The sequence below is a fragment of the Balaenoptera borealis genome, assembly GCF_965194805.1.
Source record: "Balaenoptera borealis genome assembly, chromosome: 11".
Lineage (NCBI taxonomy): Eukaryota > Metazoa > Chordata > Mammalia > Artiodactyla > Balaenopteridae > Balaenoptera > Balaenoptera borealis.
This window is the reverse complement of record NC_138868.1, coordinates 31594760-31614166: the sequence shown is the minus strand read 5'-3', so window position 1 is coordinate 31614166 and position 19407 is coordinate 31594760. Positions and strand designations below refer to the sequence as shown.

Sequence of the window (19407 nt, the reverse complement as noted above, 5' to 3'; positions counted from 1 at the left end):
AATAAATAAAAAAGCTAAATTAGTCATTTTTTTCCAAAATCAGTCTCCATACTTTTTGTCCCAGAGCAAAAAACAAAAAAAGCAAAAGGCATATGCAGTTCATTTTGCATTATAAGGTCATCAGCACTTCTGGTTGGCCCTCTGTTTTATTTCTTAAGTTCCCCTAGGCTTCCACATGAATGCCAACACAACAAGGAAAACCCTCCCCACCTCCGATTTTGAATTTTAAGGAGTAAATACTGATGCAGACACAACCAACCATGTACTTTCTCAACACTCTCTTCTTACTTCCCATAGAAAGCAGGAGCAGGAGGTTGATAGAGGGAAGAAGGTTGAAGATGAGATGGAACCAGGGTGGTTTTCAAAAAATCAGATCTACTCCTAATATTCCCCTTCTCAAAAGCCTTCATGTTGACTCACAGCCAACAGACCAGCCCACCCCGTAGAGAAAAATTCAAGCACCCTACACCTAGAGTTTCTCTGTCTCCCCTCCCATCATCCTCTTCGTTCCAGCCACACCATCTGCCGTCTGTCAGTGCCTCTCCATACACGTTTCTGTTCTTTCCTGTCCAATTCCCCTACTCTTCACAGGTTTTCTTACAGACCATGACTGGTCTTCATAGTATTTGTCCTCTCAGGCCAGCTTGCAGAACGCTCACTCTTACTTATTGTCTATGGGTGTTTGCTAAGTTGAGATGACTGGACAGTATTTGAAGTCTCCAACTTTGTTAGCGTTTTTACACTGCTTATTAGTAGGTTAAGAAGTCACGTGCATGGATAAAATGTAAATTAGTGTAACCTTCCAGAAGAGGAATTTTTTTTAATTTTTATTTTATATTGGAGTATAGTTGATTTACAATGGTGTATTAGTTTCAGGTGTACAGCAAAGTGATTCAGTTATACATATACATATATCTATTCCTTTTCAGGTTCTTTTCCCATATAGGTTATTACAGAATATTGAGTAGAGTTCCCTGTGTTATATAATTAGGTCCTTGTTGATTATTTTGTATAGTAGTGTGTATATGTTAATCCCGACCTCCTCATTTATCCCTCCCCCCTACCTTTCTTTCCCTTTTAGTAACCATAAGTTTGTTTTCTGTGAGTCTGTTTCGTAAACAAGTTCATTTGGGCCTCTCGCTTTCTGAGACGGCCCACACTCTTTCTACAAAGTGTGTCTCAACAAATTTACTTCAAACCTAAAAAAAGAAAAGTTCATTGTATCTTTTTTTTAGATTCCACATGTAAGTGATATCATATGATATTTGTCTTTCTCTGTCTGACTTACTTCACAGAAGAGGAATTTGATCATGTATTTTCAGAAGTGGAGTTGTCACTCCTGGCCAGCAGCTACACTTCTGAAAATTTATTCTAATGAATAATCCTGTATAGAGACAAGGAAGTTTATCACAGCAATGTTTATAATATCAAAATGTTATTTAAAAAAATCAAAATTCCCAACAGTTAGAGATTCATGAACTAAAGGATGGCTCATTCATACAATGGATGGCATGGCATCTAGCCTGTAGCCCAGCATCAGGGCACGTGTGTACTCAATCCATGTGGGACAATGAAAGGTAAATGAAATAAACAAAAGTATTTGCGGCCTTGCAAAAAAAGATGGCAGTGTTATGTTAATAAATAAAAAATGTAGTCTGCATATTATAATCGCATTTTTTAACAAAAGCAATGCATTTTATTTATAGAAAATGTCTAAAAGCACTCTTGATTATTTTTAAGTAGTTGGGCAACTGAGTGTTTAAAATTTTTAGTAAGATACTGTGAAGTCAGGTAAACCCTAATAGGGTATGTACCCTATTACATGTACCCTAATAGGAACATGTCAGACTGCCATAGACAAGCCTTCACAGGAACAAAGCAACCCAGACAAAGGCCATTAGCGTGCAAGCCACTGAAAAGTCTTAGCCACATCCATGGGATAACCCAGATACGTGCTAGGGGACTCCCCACCATGGAAAGTAGAAACACTCCATTACATAAGCAATAGTAGTCTTTACATCAGCTAATACTTTTTTTAAAGAAACAAAATTTTTATTTCAGAACTCCTCTTTCTGTACCCATCTCACCACCCACATGCTCAGCTGAATCATTTCATCAAGGTGAGAATGAAACTCTTTTCCAGCATTTTACCCCCAATCCCATTTTAACAGTTAGCTTGAAACCCATCCATCAACCAGAAAAATCTCAACCAGAACATCTTAAAAACACACAGAGAAAGATAAACAGAAATATACAGAATTACAGTTTCTTGGACATTTCAACCCCCAGTGGGTTTTCAAATTCCATGTGAGGCCATGATTGGGTAGCTTTATTGATTCATTACTAACCAGTCACCCGATGGCTTAAGACAGAGCTCTCAGTCTGCGAAAATGAAGATGTTATCACCAAGAAAGTCAAGGGCCTGGGAGACAGATGGTTGCTTTTACAGGGACTGACGTATATGGAAGGAGGCTCAGCCGGGCTTCTGAATATAAACAGGAATTAGTCAGGTAGAAGCAGAATAAATAAGCACAGTGACTGAGAGACCTTTCCCAAAGAACAGGCCCCGAGGAGTGGAACAGACACCCAAACCCTCCCTGGGGCTTCTGCCAGACCCAGAGTCAGGAGAAGGAGGACAGGCTTTGGAGTTGACAAACCTGATTTAGAATATGGATTCAGCCAGCTCATAAGAATATGTGTGGGGCAAGTTATAAAACTCTCTGAGCCTCAGTTTTCCTGCCAGGAAAATGGATGCAATAACACCTACCTCACAGGGTCGTTGGGAATGATTAGAGCTAATATGGAAACTCATAAGGCCTAGCATGTTGAGAATACTATACAAATGGTGATATTGTTATTTGAGGAGAAGAGAAGCCAGGCAGAATAGAGGAAACATTCTTAAGGAAGAGAAAATTTCCAAATATTCTCTTTTCACTTCAGATCAGCCAAACATCCAACAACCGGAGTAGAAGGCACCAGCTGAATTCACTCTCTCCACCCAGCTAGAGGTCAGTGTTACACCAGTCTCCCAGAGGAAGAAAGCACGGATCCTACAGCCTGTTTTTAGAGAATCTGTCTGCCTTTCCAGCCTCATGCTCTTTGGTGTTTTTTCCTACAGTTTTCAGGATGGCTTCGCCATCATGGGGACATGTCTCCCTGTCATTAGAAAATTGCATCAACTCCCCACTTATGGCTGGAATCGGAGGGATTTTGAGGCATAGATTCAAAAAATAAAGGGGAGGAAGGGATTCAAGAGAACAAGAATTACCAGCTGAGACTGGAATTCTTCACAGAGTGTGCATGTGAGTTATTGGAGTTTAATCATAAACCCATTATTTGGAAATGCAAAATTCATTGATGTTAAGGGACCTGACATTTTTCAGCTGGCCTACTCCCTGCCAAAGGAGCTATGAGCTCTCACTTGCTTGAATGAGGCAAGAAGGGAAACCACGGTCGTTTCCAGGGGCCTTTCTGGGTCATTTCCCATCACCTTGCATGCCAGCACAATCTCTTTCTCTCTCTCTGTGTCTCTGTCTCTATCTCAGTCTCTGTCTTTTTGTGTGTCTCTCAGTCTCTATCTTATGTCTCTCTGTCACACACACACACACACACACACACACAGAGTTCCCCATGAGAATGATAAAAGCAATGGCTAAAGCAAAGTGACAAAGAGCGTTTCTGGAGCAAAAGGCTCATTGGCCTGGAAGGATCTCAGACATCATGTCCCCTATCTGTCTGATAAGATTTCATCTAAAATCCTTCCCAGCTGAGTGGAGATTAGGCCAGTCTAAATGATCACCACAAAATCGATCCTTCCTTTTTTTTTTTTTTTTTTAATTTTTATTTATTTGTTTATTTATTTATGGCTTGTGTTGGGTCTTTGTTTCTGTGCGAGGGCTTTCTCTAGTTGCGGCAAGCGGGGGCCACTCTTCATCGCGGTGCGCGGGCCTCTCACTATCGTGGCCTCTCTTGTTGCGGAGCACAGGCTCCAGACGCGCAGGCTCAGTAATTGTGGCTCATGGGCCTAGCTGCTCCGCGGCATGTGGAATCTTCCTAGACCAGGGCTCGAACCCGTGTCCCCTGCATTGGCAGGCAGATTCTCAACCACTTCGCCACCAGGGAAGCCCAATCCTTCCTTTTTTATTGATTCATTCATTCATTTGTCCCCAAAACGGACACTTTTTTTTTGAATTTTATTTTATTTATTTTTTGATACAGCAGGTTCTTATTAGTTATCCATTTTATACATATTAGTGTATATATGTCAATCCCAATCTCCCAATTCATCACACCACCATCCACAGCCCCCCACCGCTTTCCCCCCTTGGTGTCCATACGTTGGTTCTCTACATCTGTGTCTCAGTTTCTGCCCTGCAAACCGGTTCATCTGTACCATTTTTCTAGGTTCCACCTATATGCGTTAATATACGATATTTGTTTTTCTTTTTCTGACTTACTTCACTCTGTATGACAGTCTCTAGATCCATCCACGTCTCTACAAATGACCCAATTTCATTCCTTTTTATGGCTGAGTAATATTCCATTGTATATACATACCACATCTTCTTTATCCATTCGTCTGTCAATGGGCATTTAGGTTGCTTCCATGACCTGGCTATTGTAAATAGTGTTGCAATGAACATTAGGGTGCATGTGTCTTTTTGAATTATGGTTTTCTCTGGGTATATGCCCAGTAGTGGGATTGCTGGGTCATATGGTAATTCTATTTTTAGTTTTTTAAGGAACCTCCATACTGTTCTCCATAGTGGCTGTATCAATTTACATTCCTGCCAACAGCGCAAGAAGGTTCCTTTTCTTCAGACCCTCTCCAGCATTTGTTGTTTGTAGATTTTCTGATGATGCCCATTCTAACTGGTGAGAGGTGATACCTCATTGTAGTTTTGATTTGCATTTCTCTAATAATTAGTGATGTTGAGCAGCTTTTCGTGTGCTTCTTGGCCATCTGTATGTCTTCTTTGGAGAAACGTCTATGTAGGTATTCTGCCCATTTTTGGATTGAGTTGTTTGTTTTTTTAATATTCAGCTGCATGAGCTGTTTATATATTCTGGAGATTAATTGTTTGTCCATTGATTCGTTTGCAAATGTTTTCTCCCATTCTGAGGGTTGTCTCTTCGTCTTGTTTGTAGTTTCCTTTGCTTTGCAAAACCTTTTAAGTTTCATTAGGTGCCATTTGTTTATTTTTGTTTTTATTTCCATTACTCTAAGAGGTGGATCAAAAAAGATCTTGCTGTGATTTATGTCAAAGAGTGTTCTTCCTGTGTTTTCCTCTAAGAGTTTTATAGTGTCCGGTCTTACATTTAGGTCTCGAATCCATTTTGAGTTTATTTTTGTGTATGGTGTTAGGGAGTGTTCTAATTTCATTCTTTTACATGTAGCTGTCCAGTTTTCCCAGCACCACTTATTGAAGAGACTATCTTTTCTCCATTGTATATCCTTGCCCCCTTTGTCATAAGTTAGTTGACCATAGGTGTGTGGGTTTATCTCTGGGATTTCTGTCCTGTTCCATTGATCTATATTTCTGTTTTTGTGCCAGTACCATATTGTCTTGATTACTGTAGCTTTGTAGTATAGTCTGAAGTCAGGGAGTCTGATTCCTCCAGCTCTGTTTTTTTCCCTCAAGACAACTTTGGCTATTCGGGGTCTTTTGTGTCTCCATACACATTTTAAGATTTTTTGTTCTAGTTCTGTAAAAAATGCCATTGGTAGTTTCATAGGGATTGCATTGAATCTGTAGATTGCTTTGGGGAGTATAGTCATTTTCACAATATTGATTCTTCCAGTCCAAGAACATGGTATATCTCTCCATCTGTTTGTGAAAACAGACATTATTAAATGCTAATAATAACAATAATAAAAGCCTACATTTGTTAAGCCCCTACTATGCAACAAGCATAATGGTGGGGAAAAGAGGCAAGGTGCCCAGAGCTAAAGGCCTTCCACAGATATCAAATAAATAGCTGCAAACAGAAATATATCATTACAAGCTCTAAGAAGTGCTGTGAAGGAGAGGTTCAGAAAGCTGTAAGTGTTTAACTAGAAACCTGACTTCATCTGGGTAAGACCTTGGTTTGTCCAGGGAACTAAATGAAGGTTGTGTCCTCAGAGCAAGTGGAACAAAAGTCTAGAGAGGTGGGCTTGGGCTGGACAATGCTGGTCTCATAAAGCTTAGAAAGACTTTTGGTCTTTACCCTGAGCAGTGGGAAGACGCTGAAGGATATCCATGGAATTAATCTTAAAAGAAGGCAGACAGCATGGCATTAATTTATATCCACTTCATCAGAGCTTGGGCCCCTAGAGTCCAGGGCTGTAGACTCAGATCCCCTTAAAGCTAAACAGTGTCACAGAGAGATAACATTCTATATGCCTCCCCCACCCCAGCCACCCTTTCTCAGAGGCTGTCTATGGCCTATAACAATTTGAATCCAATACATTTATTGAGTTGCCCCCACTTCTACCCCATGCCTGACCCTGTGTTGGCAGCTGGGGAGAGGCAAGTAGTCAAAATAAGACAGGTAAATAACCCAAATGCAAGGCAAAGTATCACAGGGGCTATAAAAGAGGTACTGAAAAAGCAGCCAAGAAGGACAGCAGAGTTCAACCGAAAGATACAGGATCTAGACACTGAGTTGAAGTTGTGACTGTGCCACTTACTAGCCACATGACCTTAGACAGGTCACCTCTGTGAATCTAGGTTATTCAGATGCCCTGAGAGTCAGTTCTATGTACTGAAAAGACTACTAATTCTATCTTGATTTTTAAGCTAATGGTCAGTTTATTAAAGTTACACATTTAAAAATATATTTTCTCCTTGGGTTGTTTTTTTTTTTTAATTTGTTTATTTTATTTATTTATTTTTGGCTGCATTGGGTCTTCGTTGCTGTGCAAGGACTTTCTCCATTTGCGTCGAGTGGGGCCGCTCTTTGTTGAGGTTCACGGGCCTCTCATTGCGGTGACTCTCTTGCTGCGGAGCATGGGCTCTCAGCACGTGGGCTTCAGTAGTTGCAGCACACAGGCTCAGTAGTTGTGGCACACGTGCCCTGTTGCTCTGCGGCATGTGGGATCCTCCCAGACCAGGGCTCGAACCTGCATCCCCTGCACTGGCAGGCGGATTCCCAACCACTACGCCACCAAGGAAGCCCTCTCCTTGGGTTTTATGTTCTACTTACAAATCTTGTTTTTCTATTTATAAATGGAGCAAATTTTAAGCATCACTTTTCTTAGTCGCTTTTAATGAGCCTTTCACCAATGCTTGGTTACATTTGCAAACTTAGGTAGTGGAATTCCTTCAAACAGTTGAAACTGCATTTATAAATTCAATTTTTCATTTTAAGAATATCAGTTGTCTGACCAACAAATATTCCCAAATAGTCAATCTAATAAATTATGCTTATAAATGTGATTGACATGAATTTCCACTTAAAGACGTCTCAGTAATTTGTCAATTATGCTTTTTAAATTAGAATTACAAGAATATCATTTTAATATGCCAAATTTTCTTAGACATTATAAGTATATAGGAATGCCAAATGTGGCCTGACTCTTTCTTAATACAAAACTATTTATACTCTAGTTTTGATTATTTTAAACATGTATATGTGTAATCTAAAACTTCCAAGGAATGAAAGACGTTTACCCAGTAAGAAAGGCAATTGTACCCCTGTTGACTGAAATTGCCTTGCACAGAGCTATTTGGCTGGACAGAAGATTGGGCTCCCTGGGTGGTGCTTTTCACAAAAACTAAGAAAACGATTAAAACTATTAAATCATCCCAAGAAGTATGGGAGTTGCCATCTCAGCATTCTTGGGATTGCTTGTGATCAGAGATTTTGGTAACCTTGATATGACATCCTGAACTCTATTTTTAGAGGTTATGTCAATGAATCTATAACTTCAAAAGGGGCATGGTCACATCTTGGGACTCAAGTTATACACAACCCTGATCCTGCCTCACAAATGTCTGAAACTCCAACTCAGCCTGATCTCTTGATTAGATTACAAACTTTCTTTGGCTCCTAAGATCTCTGTAGGTCTCTTCCATCTAATGTTATAGACGTTTTAATGTCATAGAATCTAAAGCTATGTGAATGTCTTTTTTTGTCTAACTCTTAAACGAATCCTGCATTCTTGGGCTACTGAATTTTAGATATCTCAGATGATTTTGTCTGGCTTGTAATCCTAATCTATGAAGCCAATCTACTAACAACCTCAAGTGTTTGGGCCTCTGTATACCTATACTTAGTATCACAGAGTTGCTGAGAATTAAATGAGAAATTGCACAGGAAGTTACTTTGTGTACAAATTGCGGTACAAATACTAGTGCCCACCAGAGTGGGGAGAGAGAGAGAGAGATTGAAAGAATGAATTAAGGGCACCATGAGAGCATGGAGAAAGGAGTGATTACTTCCATCTGGGCATTCAAACAGAGCTTCAAAGAAAATGGAGCATTTAGATGGACCTTGACAAATGGGTAGGATTTTAACTGACTGGCAGTAATGATGGGGAAGCCAGCAAAAGTCCATTTGGAAGTCTTTACAGAAGGTATTCAGCATAAAGCTGGCATTGAGTTTCAGGAAAAGGTCAGGGCTTCTATGGGCATGCAATAGTCTTCCACCCTTCACCCTTCTGACCCTCCTAGACTTCTCATTTCCTACATTTTAATATGGTTTTAATTCCACATCTTTATTACCTAGGACTACTCTTACCACATAGAAAGTGCTCCAAGAGAATACTGAGGACACCCAATGCTCTTTCCAGTCGGCTGGTAATATTGTCCAAATTATTAGCTCTATCCAACAATGAGGATTTTCCATGACCACAGATATAAGGACTTCTTCTGAGTGGTAAACTAATAAAATTCAATGCAAGTGGAACTAGCCATAAGCGAGAGAGAATCACCCAAGAAACTGCAACAAATATATAATGATGCTTTGGGGTACCTTCAAACTCTGATCCAGATGATTCAGGTGTCCAAGCCATTTCCATTTCTTGAGGCTCATAGCAAATTAAAAAATAATGTTAAAATAGTTTTTTAAATTACGTTGTGTCTATATTAAGAATGTTACACTTTTAACACTCAAAAATACAATGCACTATAATTATGCTAGTCAAAGGTTAATTGCAGGATTTATGTCATATATTAATTCATACTCTATTTCAGGCATTGTGGTTCAGTAATGGGACATAAATTTAAAGAGGTATACTAAACGTCTTCCTCTTGCAATCCTATCTGTGCATTTCTAGGTAATGGAAAAACAAACAAACAAAAAACAACTTTGAAGGCTTTCAGACTTTGTAAGGCCAAATGACCTCTCTGTCTTTTACAGCCCAGGAATTTAATAAGTGGCAATATTATTCATTCATTTATGTTGCAAGTGTTGTCCACAAGTCGAGTAAAGATTAAAATTATTCATATTTACAATGAAGGCAATCAATAGCTGCTTTGAGTACCTTGGTGAGTGTGGAACCAACCAGCAGGCTTCCCCTTAGGGTGATCAGGCAGGAAGCTACCATCACACTGGGGGATCCCCTAAATTCCTCAGCAGGGCAGTCATTTCTCTAGGGCTATCCAATGTCTTCAGAGAACCACACTTCAGTTTGCTTGCCTTGGGGACAGAGCTTAGCTGCCAAGAGTCCTTAGGCGAGTGTGGCAAGCCACCTATTCTGAACACAGATACACTTCCCATTAAACGCCTTGTTTTCAACACCACCTCTTACTCCTGCTCCTTATACTTTTTTTTTGCTTCCTCATCTTTGCCCAGGCTCTAGAAGAAAGATGAGCCCCCTCCTCAGCTGAGATGTCTGGACTATAGTTTCCTCACTCTCCTGTGGTCAGTCTGCCTTCCACCTTCTAGTAGTGTGTTCCGTCTCACCAGGAATACACATTCTCAGATATCTCATGACAAGTGCCTTCTCACCTTTCAGGTCTTAGCTCAAATATCATCTCCTTAGGAAGGAAGGACCCCCCCCCCACCGCCCCCGTCTAAAGTAGCCCTCCAGGGACTTCTCTGGTGGTCCAGTGCTTAAGACTTTGCCTTCCAATGCAGGGGGTGTGGGTTCAACCCCTGGTCAGGGAGCTAAGATCCCACATGCCACATGGCCAAAAAACCAAAACATGAAACAGAAGCAATATTGTAAAAAATTCGATAAGGACTTTAAAAATGGTTCACATCGGGCTTCCCTGGTGGTGCAGTGGTTAAGAATCTGCCTGCCAATGCAGGGGACACGGATTCGAGCCCTGGTCCAGGAAGATCCCACATGCCGCGGAGCAACTAAGCCCGTGCGCCACAACTACTGAAGCCCTCTCACCTAGAGCCCACGAGCGACAACTACTGAGCCCACGTGCCAAAACCACTGAAGCCTGAGCGCCCTAGAGCCCATGCTCCACAACAGGAGAAGCCACCGCAATGAGAAGCCTGCACACCACAACGAAGAGTAGCCGCCGTTCGCCACAACTAGAGAAAGCCCGCACGCAGCAACGAAGACCCAACACAGCCAAAAATAAATAAATCATATAAATAAATCAAAAAAATAAAAGTAATATAGAAAAGTAATAAAAATTCACCATTCAAAAAAAATGGTTCACACCAAAAAAATCTTTATGAATAAATAAATAAAGTAACCCTCCATCCTCGACCTCCTCTCCCTCGTCCTCCTGCCTTCTGGTCTTCATAGGGCATTTATCACTCTCTCGAATTATCTTGCTCACTTATTTGTTATTGCTATTGTCCCCTCACCATAATTCAAGTTCCAGGAGAGTTCACATCCTGTCAAGTTTTGCATTGTGTCATCTGATTTTAGGCCCCTGGCAAATAATAGGCATTCAATAAATATTAAATAACTAAAATCACTCATTTCTTCAACAAATAGCCATTCAACAAATATTCATTATAAGTGTATCAGGGTTCAGCCATAAAAAAAGAATGAAATAATGCCATTCGCAACAACATGGAGGGACCTAGAGATTGTCATACTAAGACAGAGAGAGACAAACATCATATGATGTTACTTATATGTGAAATCTAAAAAAATGGTACAAATGAACTTACTTACAAAACAAAAATAGAGTCACAGATGTAGAAAACAAACTTATGGTTACCAGGGGGAAAGGGGTAGGGGGATAACTTGGGAGATTGGGATTGGCACATACACACCACTACATATAAAATAGATAACTAATAAGAACCTACTGTATAGCACAGGGAACTCTACTCAGTACTCTGTAATAGCCTATATGGGAAAAGAATCTAAAAAGGACTGGATATATATATATGTATAACTGATTCTTTTTGCTGTACAGCAGAAACTAACACAACATTGTACATCAACCATACTCCAATAAACATTAATTTGAAAAAATAAAAATAAATAAATAAAGTAAGCATGACCTTAAATTAAAAAAAAAAAAAAATGTACCAGAGGCTAGGAATTGTGCCTATAAAGGAGAATTTCGTCCATTCATGAAAAATATCGTCCTGCCTTCCTACCACTTCCTGCCTCCACCTCGTGGCCCAAAGAAAAGAAGCCCAAAGAGAGGGTGACCCTGTCACCATAGCCAACTGCAATCGGAGGCCACCCTGGCAGCTGGCCAGACAGTGAAGGCTGAGTGTTTCCTGGGCCCAGCCTAGTAAATACTCAGCTGCAGGAAAAGCCACGGTCCAGTGAGCAATTAGAGAAAGAGGCCCAGGTGTCCCTGAAGGCGCTGGTTCCTATTGACAAGAACACACGGAGGCTGCCTAGGACACAGCCCTCCCGCTCGGCCTTGACTTTATCACAGCAAACACGTCTGACCACGAGCTTTCCTCCAGACACTTGCAGCTGGCTGGAAAACGAGCGTGATGGTAAACACGTGTTGCCACGCCTGTGACCAGACAAATCAGATCACCTGCCTCAGACCCACACAGGGGCTTGACTGTGAAATCAAGTTCTCTGAAGGTACATACGACTGGTTTGTTTTTGTAGTTTGTCAGGGATCTAAGGTTACTCAGGACGCCTCGGGGTCATGGGCAACAGAATATCTTTTATTTATTTGATTGTCCCCTGGTCATCAGCCTTGTTCTTGTCAAGGGTGCCCAAACATTCTCATTCAAAGGCTGTATTTACAAACGAAGCGGGATGGCCATAAAACTGATGACCTTGCTGCTTCTGGAATCTCATAAAAAGTTTCCAAGCTGCTCCTCCCCAGAGCAAATAAGGGCGTTGCAGTTGCTGGTCCCCTGGCAGGGCTCCAGCTGCAGCTATTACATTCCTCCCTCATCAGCTTTGCTCTGAGGCTCCGAAGGCAGACACGCCTGGCCTGCATGTCAGGGTGCTTAACTCTGAAGGTGCTGCTGTGCTTGGAGCGCTCAGACCCAGAAGTGGGGGCAACAGAGAAAACAAAGGGGAGAAGGGAGGAAAGAGGCAACATTGTCTGAGATGTTGTTATGTGCCAGGCACTGGGCAAAGACTTTTTCATGAATTCTCTTATCCAAGCTTTATCACTTATTCATAGGCTAGCCCTCCCTGGACGCTTTAACCCATGTGGCCACATATTGAAAATGTCTGTGGCAGATACTGCTCATTTTGTTGGGGTCCCATGGATACGGCTCATTAAAATGTATCTATTTTCCGATGGCCTGTGCAGTAGACACAACCAGGTGATACTGATGAGGTCAATGAGCGTCAATGCACACACATGTGGGTGGGGCTTCTGGGCATCTATTGTTTTACTGATAGACTCGTACTTAGTGGGCATGTGTGTGTTGTCTTTTTTCATGCCTCCTGAGGATGTGAAGCTTAGAGGAGCGGCACCCATCTTATGATCAAAAGGATAAACGATGGTAAAACAGAAAGAAGGAAAGAGCCTGGGTGTGAATGGCGAAATGGAGATGCTTCCTCAACCCCCATCTTCCTGTGTAAGATTTCTTGTTACCATGAGAAAATAGATCCCTTCCTTGTGGTGGTGACAGACTTGCAAGTGGCCCTGGGGTTCCCATCTACTCCACTTGAACGTGGGTGGGACCTGTGACTTGCTTCTAACCAATAGAATAGGGCAAAGGTGATGGGATGTCCCTCTGTGATTACATTAGGTTATATAAGGCTTCACCCTGTTAGTGGACTTGCTATAGATACTCTCCCTGCTAACTTAATAAAGCCAACAGCCATGTTGGAAAAGCTCACATGGCCAGGAACTATGGGTGGCTTCTAGGAACTACAGAAAACCTCTATGAACTGTGGGAGACTTCTAGGAACTGTGAGTGAACTTTAGGAGCTAAGTAAGGCCTCCAGACAGCAAGAAGTCAGGACCCTCAGTCCTACAGCTGTAAGAAAATATATTCTGTCAACAACCTGAGTGAGCTTGGAAGTGGATTCTTCCCCAGACAAGCCCCCAGATGAGAATGCAGTCCAGCTGACACCTTCATTGCAGCTTGGTGAGACCCTGAACAGAGGATTCAGCCAAGCCATGCCAGACTCTTGATCCACAGAAACCGTGAGTTAATAAATGCGTGTTGTTTAGACCACTAAGTTTGTGACACATTCTTATGCAGCGCTAAGTCACTAATACACTCCTTTACACTTCTCCTATCAGCTTTCTCTTATGTGCAGCCAAATTGATACAGTTGGGAGATATACAGATGAGCACCTAGGGAGACCTCCCAGAAGTATTGAGGGACAGGAGTTGACTCTTAGAGAAAGTAGAAGAGCAGGGGTTGTTGGCAGATGAAGAAAAAGCCAGGGTCTTAGATTTTTCTCCAAAGAGAAGAGCTGAGTATTCTCATTCAAAAGGCTTTCAGCTGCTGACTATTTAGCTGCTTCCCAAAATATCATAGGTAATTAAGGACCAGAAAAAAGAATGTTTGTTAAATAACCCTTTGGGGTAAGTCTTTGACTGAACTAAAGGCAGGAAAGCAAACTATATAGTCCTCTTTTTACAGTTTTGAGTTTTGTTGGAGATACTTTTGTAATCTGAAAATAGAAACACCAGCTGGCATCCCTTGAGCACTGACTATGTACAAAGTGCTGTGTCAAAGCCCTTCAAAAGGGTACAAAGCCCTTCACCTGGATTATCTCTTTAATGCTCAGAGCCATCCTACAAACTAGGGATGATTATTATTCCCACATGACAGAAATAAAAACTGAGATTCAGAGAGGTTAAGAGGCAGGTCAGTAGGCAGTCTGCCTTCATACCCAATGTATTTAAACACTATGCTATTCATTCGGCTGTAAAAGATGGAAAATAGAGAAAAACAGTAATAAGAAGGAGGAATCCCTTTTCCATACTTTGGACACCTGGGAACAAGCACAAAGAAAATTTTTGATATATTTCCTAAAAACACAGAGATTAGATCACATATACAAATATGTATCCTGCTTTTTTGTTTTTTTCGTTAACATGCTCTAAACAGTTCCTCAGGTTATGCAAAGCTTCTTGTGAGTGCTGGCTGCCTTATATTCCATTATCTGGATGTGCTGTAATTTTCTAAGTCCTTCTCCTAATACAGCCAATTTGAGATGCTTTCCATTTAGGACTGTTGTATATACAGAAATTAGCATCTTTGTGCATAAAATTTTTCCACATTTTAGTTTAGGGTAGACTCCTCCAAGTGGTATGACCGAATCAGAGAAGATGAGTCCACTTAAGGTCACTGCCACTGGACGCCCAGCGGTTCTAGCTCAAGATGCCACTGTGAGGCTTTGGAGACAAGAGAAGGGAGATGTATCTTTTGAGAAGGAATGATCCCTCCCTTGAACATTCCTGTGGGTTCATTTCTTCAAACCGAGGGGCTGTGTACCTTTAGAAGACCAGATTTTTATTGTCATCTGGAATGTAGTGCTTCTTCCAGAAGCTATAAAATTCGAGCCTGCTATTTGGTAAACTTCCCTGGTGTTTGTGTTTCATAAGCTGTCTCACGGCCGTAGCCTCAGCACTTTTTATATGTTCCTAAATAGACACCAGGGCCTGCACACTGCCTTCTGGTGTGAGCAGACCGCTGCTATTTCCCAGCCTTCCCATTCTCCTTGGTACCCACCATAGTTCCCATTTTCCCCAGATGCTCAAAAGAAGAAATATCTCTAACCCCAGAGACACAAAAATATACTTTGTTTTTGAGGTCAAATAACTGAAACATTTTAAAATTTTCAGTGTGGTGGCTAAATGACCCAGGAAAACCAGTTTTTCATCCCATCTGCTGCAGGTACGTTTTGAATTGGGGTGATGGAGCCAGATATTGGAATGGAAAGGGACCTTTAGGCACCTAATAAGGAAACTAGCTAACGTTTGCTGAACATGGACTGTGTGCCAGCACTGGGCTAAGCGCTTTGCATAGATTGTTTCCTTTAACTTCAGCACAACCCTGTTGGGTAGACAGACTTATCATCCACATTTTGCCTTTGGGAAAATGGAGGAACAGAGAGGTAATAACTTTCCGAGGTCATAGAGCTATTCAGCCCAGTAGTTCAAGCCAGAAGAGATCTTAGAGACCACTGAGATATTTTGTTTTATTTTTTGTTGGAGTGTAGTTGATTTACAATGTTGTGTTAGTTTCTTGTGTACAGCAAAGTGATTCAGATAGATATATATTTCCATTATGGCTTATCACAGGATATTGAATATAGTTCCCTGTGCTATATAGTAGGACCTTGTTGTTTATCTATTTTATTTATAGTAGTTTGTACCTGCTACTCCGAAACTCCTAATTTATCCCTCCCCCACTCCTTTCCCCTTTGGTAACCATAAGTTTGTTTTCTGTGTCTGTGAGTCTGTTTTTGTTTTGTAAATAAGTTCATTTGTATCATTTTTTAGATTCCACATTTAAGTGATATCATATGGTATTTGTCTTTCTCTGTCTGGCTTACTTCACTTAGTATGATAATCTCTAGGTCCATCCATGTTGCTTCAAATGGCATTGTTTCATTCTTTTTTATTGCTGAGTAATATTCCATTGTGTATATATATGTACCACATCTTCTTTATCCATTCATCTGTCGATAAACATTTAGGTTGCTTCCATATCTTGGCTATTGTAAATAGTGCTGCTATGAACATAGGGTGCATGTATCTTTTGAGTTATAGTTTTGTCTGGTTATATGCCCAGAGGTGGGATTGCTGGATCATATGGTAGCTCTATTTTTAGTTTTTTAAGGAACTTCCATAACATTCTCCATAGTGGCTGTACCAATTTACATTCCCACCAACATTGTAGGAAGGTTCCCTTTTCTCCACACCCTCTCCGGCATTTAGCATTTGTAGACTTTTTAATGATGGCCGTTCTCACTGGTATGAGGTGATACCTCATTATACTTTTGATTGGCATTTCTCTGATAGTTAGCACTGTTGAGCATCTTTTCATGTGCCTATTGGCTATCTGTATGTCTTCTTTGGAGAAATGAGAGACCATTGGTATCCTTAATTCTGCTCTAGGGCTCCAGGGGACACTGTGTGGGTAAGAGCTGCTCAAGAAGGGAAAGCCAGAGAGAAAGGCTCCTACTCCCCCCTCCACTTTTCTCCCCCTGACTTGTGGTCGGCAGAATAATGGCACCCCCAACGATGTCAATGTTCTAAGCCCCAGAACCTGTGAATATGTTGATTTACATGGCAAAAGGGAGTTTATGGGTATGATTAAGTTAAGGACCTTGAGATGGGGAGATTACCCAAGATTATTCACATGGGCCCAGTCTAATCACATAGGGCCTTGAAAGTGAAGAATCTTTCTCAGCTGTGGTCAGAGGGAGCTGTGGTTATGGAAGGATGGTCAGAGAGAGGCCACGTTGCTAGCTTTGAAGATGGAGGAAGGGCCATGAGACAAGAACTATCACCTCTCAAAGCTGGAAAAGACCAGGAGATGGATGTTCCCCTGGAGCTTCCAGAAAGGAATGTAGCCCTGCCAACACCTTGATTTTCGCCCAGTGAGAACCCTCTGACTGCTAACCCACAGAACTGTAAGATACTCAGTTCACGTTGTCTTAAGCCACTAACTTTGTGATGATTTGTTATGACAGCAACAAAAACTTGGTGTGCATCTGCTTCAGCCAGAGCCCCTCCGCTATTATGTTTTCGAAATCAGACTTCAGTGTGATATTTCTTTTGGGAAATAAAACAAAGGGGACATTTCCTGCTTTAAAAAAACAAATTCCTGCCCACCACCACCACCTCTCTCTCGCTCTCTGTCTCTCACTCTGAGAAGAAAAATGTTGGTGCCCAGAGAGAGGACATGCTTTGTCCAGGGTCACACAATGACAGGGCAACTGACCCAGGGTTTATTCCACTACAGCTCTAGTGCTCAGCAATCTCCTCCTGACCAGGGTTGCAACTGTGGCTTCTGCCAACTGATCTGGCACAAAATGTTTGATAAAATAACATTTGTCACTCAGCCATTCAGCCAGGATGGATCGGGCACTGTACTCGGCATTGGCAATGAAGGGGTGAAAGAAACCCAGTCCCACCACTGGGAAACCCAGAGTAATGCTAATGAGATACACAGAGTGTGAAAGAGCACAGAGCAAAGCTGGGCTGGGAAAGGCTTTCCAGAGGAAGTGACACCTAAGCTGAGGCCGGAAGGGTGAGTGGAGGTTGGTGAGGCACAGAACGGAAAGAAGAGTGTTCTGTGTGGAAGGATTGCAGTGCAAAGGTGTCGAGAGAAGAGGGGGCAGCTTCTGTGAGTTGAGCCTGTATGAATGCGGGGTTCAAAGACAAGGGGGTGGGGTGACATGAGACTGGAGAAGTTAAGTACATACCCTGGAGTGAGCACAAAGGGCCATGTGAGCTAAGTTACAAGTTCACCTGCATTACCTTCCATGAATGCCCACTATCTGATGACAATAGAAAGCCATGGGAAGTCTCCCAGAACTGATACAGAAAGATACCAAGCATAGGACCAGGACAGAGTAAGGACACAATAAATTCCTGTTGATGGGTATGATCAAGGTGCGTGTAAAGTGCCACAGGAGCAGGGAGGAAGGACTGGGGCTCTGCCTGGAGGGGAAGGGAAGATTCACAGAGGATGAGTATAGCAAAGGGCACGTTAGGTGACTTGTTGTTTTTCTCTGCAATCTACTGTGAGCACCCGCTAACAGTCTTTGGGATCCATCACATTCCTGTAGACCTTCCTGTCTTGAAAATTCTGCTTATTCACACCTCTATCCCTGTTCTTTTAAATTTTATACTAATGATGTGCCTTCATAGCATAATGTTTAAGTAGCTTTCTAAGGGTATATGGTAGAAACCATTCCCTGTCTCCAATAAATTTCTTCCTTGCCAACAGAACATCAGTTTTATTCAAGAGAGCAAAGTGTCCAGACCTGAGGGGTTGAATCATAATAAGTCTAAGTCATTCATAGCTATTCCATTAACATTTTCACTTTGCCAGTCTCCCTTGCAGCTAAGGATGGACATGTGACCCAGTTCTGATTAATAATGTTCTGATCAATTAGATATAAGTGTAAGTCAGCTGGGAGGGCTTCTGAGATAACTTTGTTCCTTCATTGATAAAATGGCATAGTCATTCCAGGAAAAGGATCTTTTGCCTCTCCACAGCCCTACCCCCTACCACCTTTCTCTCTTTGAATATTGTTGTGATGTCTGGGGATATGGTAGCCATCTTGCATCCATGGGGCAACCAGAAGAATCAGTGACCTATGTATGTATGGAGGATGGAAAGGCTCCTGGCATCTTGATGACACAATTGTGCTGCAGTTCTCACTTTAGACTACTTACCTCCAGTCTTCCTGCTACATGAGATAGTCAAACATCTTAGGCTTAGGCCACTATCAGTCAGATTTTTTTGTTACTTGTAGCCAAATATATCCTAAACTATATAGTCGTTTCCCCAAAAAGGACCACTTTTCTTCCCACTGGAATCATGAGGCTCTAAGACTGTTAACAAAGTGGTAGTCTATGGCCAACTAGCCACATGAAGAAACAAGATAACCATCCCCCAGTCCTGGAGGGAGAAAACTTTCTTCCTCCAATCCTCCCTTCCCAGTGATGACTCTTCTTTGGCTGGGAGGAGATGTCTGCTTTTCTGATTTCATGCCTTTAAAGATCACCCGTTGCTTCATTGTCATTTGCATTTGGCCAGGTCTTTGTTCAAGGTGGTCCCTCTGAAGGGTCTGGCTGGTTAGGAAAGTTGAACTTGTCAAAAATCAGAGTCAGATTTTTTTTTTGGCAACTGCAAAGGTAAGCTGTCACCAGCCCTGTCAACAGTCACAGCAGAAAGAGAGCTATTTATTCATCTACGACCTTCATGAGTCACAGTCTAAACATTCTATGAACCCTCCTCTGGCAAGTCATGCCCTGCCCAGTCTCTGGAGAGAGTGCTTCCCACCCAGCACCACTTCAGAACAACAGACTCTTGGATTTTGGCTGTCTAATCTTGGAGCTGCACAAGTGGTCATGTTATTAATGACTCTGA

The 19407-nt window shown here is 41.8% G+C and overlaps 2 long non-coding RNA genes across 5 annotated transcripts in view; both read left to right on the top strand.

The window, feature by feature from the left end:
- Nucleotides 1–4146, top strand: part of LOC309606019 — a 30424-nt gene extending 26278 nt beyond the window's left edge. The window contains exons 2-3 of the long non-coding RNA XR_014231603.1: nucleotides 2062–2120; nucleotides 2941–4146. This is a non-coding gene — a long non-coding RNA (uncharacterized lncRNA). The remainder of the gene's footprint in view (nucleotides 1–2061; nucleotides 2121–2940) is intronic.
- Nucleotides 4147–4186: 40 nt separating this feature from the next.
- The window catches only part of LOC309606018, a 182578-nt gene continuing 167357 nt past the window's right edge, over nucleotides 4187–19407 (top strand). For 2 of the 4 annotated variants that reach the window (XR_014231599.1, XR_014231600.1), the window contains exon 1: nucleotides 4187–13487. This is a non-coding gene — a long non-coding RNA (uncharacterized lncRNA). Of the gene's footprint in view, nucleotides 17653–19407 lie in introns of all 4 variants that reach the window. The other 2 variants (XR_014231601.1, XR_014231602.1) reach the window with 1 other exon arrangement.